General features: G+C 48.4%; 1 pseudogene; it reads left to right on the top strand.

The window, feature by feature from the left end:
• The first annotated feature begins 601 nt into the window (after nt 1–601).
• On the top strand, nt 602–1,232 carry LOC133090692 (serine/arginine-rich splicing factor 3-like; annotated as a pseudogene).
• Nucleotides 1,233–2,020: the final 788 nt, after the last annotated feature.

The following is a 2,020-nucleotide window of genomic DNA, read 5'->3' on the forward strand; positions in this document are numbered from 1 at the left end:
GACACACAGGGGGAAAAGCAGCCCCACAGGACAGCTTGTGCCAGCAGATTCAGCTGCCAGATTCCAGAGGCCCGGGATCACCCTGTGGCCCGTGAAACCCAGGAGCCACGTGGGTCTTGCTGCCCGGGACAGGGGCTTGGGGACCAGAAGTTAGGGCAGCAGAGGTTGGCGTGATGGACCTGAAGCACCTGCCTGGGTCAGCGTGCATCCGTGGCTATCCCCGAAATCTAGCCGCCCAGAGGCAAACGAGGTGTCACATCTTATGCAACATCCTGTTACACAGAACCGGTGAGGAAGCTCAGCCCCGTCTGAACCCTGGGCAGAGCTCACAGGCCGCTGCCCACCCGACCTGGAGTTTGCAAAACTGTCCACGGGGGGAAGACCGAAGCAAGTTTGTAAAAGGCTGAGGAACCGATCAACTGGGAAGGAGCCTGTAGAGACAGGAGCTAAACGTGATGCCTGAGGCCTGGCTCGAGCCAGATGGGGCCAGAAACGTAAAGACTGCCATGGCCGGGGGTGGGGGGGGAACACTTCCCTGGTGGCGCAGTGGTTAAGAATCCACCTGCCAGGCCATTTCGTGGACGACGGGTGTGCGAGAGCATCTGTGGGTGCCAGGCGCGAGGGGACCGGGAAGACCCAGCCAAGGGTGTGTGGATTTGAGCCTCCGCATTTCTAACCCGAGATCTCGAAATGCATCGTGATTCCTGTTCGTTGGAGTGTAAAGTTTATGTAGGGAATCTTGGAAACGATGGTAACAAGACTGAATTGGAACGAGCTTTTGGCTATTATGGACCACTCCGAAGTGTGTGGGTTGCTAGAAACCCTACCGGCTTCGCTCTTGTTGAACGTGAAGATCCCCAAGATGCAGCCGATGCTGTCCGAGAACTAGATGGGAGAACACTATGTGGCTGCCGAGTGAGAGTGGACCTGTCGAATGGGGAAAAGAGAAGTCGAAATCGTGACCGCCTCCTTCTTGGGGTCGTCGCCCTCGAGATGATTATCGGAGGCGGCGTCCTCCACCTCGCCACAGATCTCCAAGACAGAGAAGCTTCTCCCTCAGCCAGAGCAGGTCCCTTTCTAGATATAGGAGAAGAGAGAGATCCCTGTCCCAGGAGAGAAATCACAAGCCGTCCCAATCTTTCTCTAGGTCTCCTAGCCGATCTAGGTCAAATGAAAGGAAACAGAAGACCACTTTGCAAGAGGAGTGGTGTACAGGCAATAACTTCATTTGACAGGAGTATGTACACAAAATTCAAGTTTTGTTTGAGACTTCCTAAGCTTGGTGCATTTTTAAAATGTTTTAGCTGTTCACATTTGTTTGTCTCTTGGAACAGTGACACATAGAGGTGTCATTCTCTATGGTTTGAAATGGATCATATGAGGCATGTAATATGAAGAACAGTTACCTTACAATGTTCCCTTAAGCAAAATTGAATTTGCTTTGAATTTTTAGTCCTGCCTAGACTGATAATAAAACTCTAACTCCTGCCCAGCTAAAGTGTGATGTTTAATATGATGGAAACAAAACTGGCAAACACTGAAAAGACCTTCTGTAGCTGGGATATGGTATGCAGCTGTAGTTAAGCAAGCAGTCTTTAAAAGCTGCTGTGAACACAAGCCAGCAGGTAAAAATTAAAGCTGCACCTTTACCCTAGATTAGAGGTTTAAAAATTCCACCAGTCTTCACACCGGACGAGAGGTTGTCCAGTGGGTTTAGAATCTAAGAAGTTTCAAGAAAGTTAGTTTACCTTTGCTTTAGGTCATAAGTTCCTTCTGTGATTGCTATATATGAATGCATAATTCTTTGTAATATTATTTGGAAATTTGAGACTATTCAAGATACCAATGTCCTCTGCCAGTTTAAGGGTCCATTGTAGAGCTGAACTTTGAGTTACTGTGCAAGATTTTTTTTTTCATGCTGTCATTTGTAATATGTTGTGTGAGAATCCTTGGGATTAATGTTTTGGTTACAAAAAACAAACCAGAAAAAGAATCCTCCTGCCAATGCAGGGGACAGGGG

Source organism: Eubalaena glacialis, chromosome 4 (assembly GCF_028564815.1).
Source record: "Eubalaena glacialis isolate mEubGla1 chromosome 4, mEubGla1.1.hap2.+ XY, whole genome shotgun sequence".
Classification (NCBI taxonomy): Eukaryota; Metazoa; Chordata; class Mammalia; order Artiodactyla; family Balaenidae; genus Eubalaena; species Eubalaena glacialis.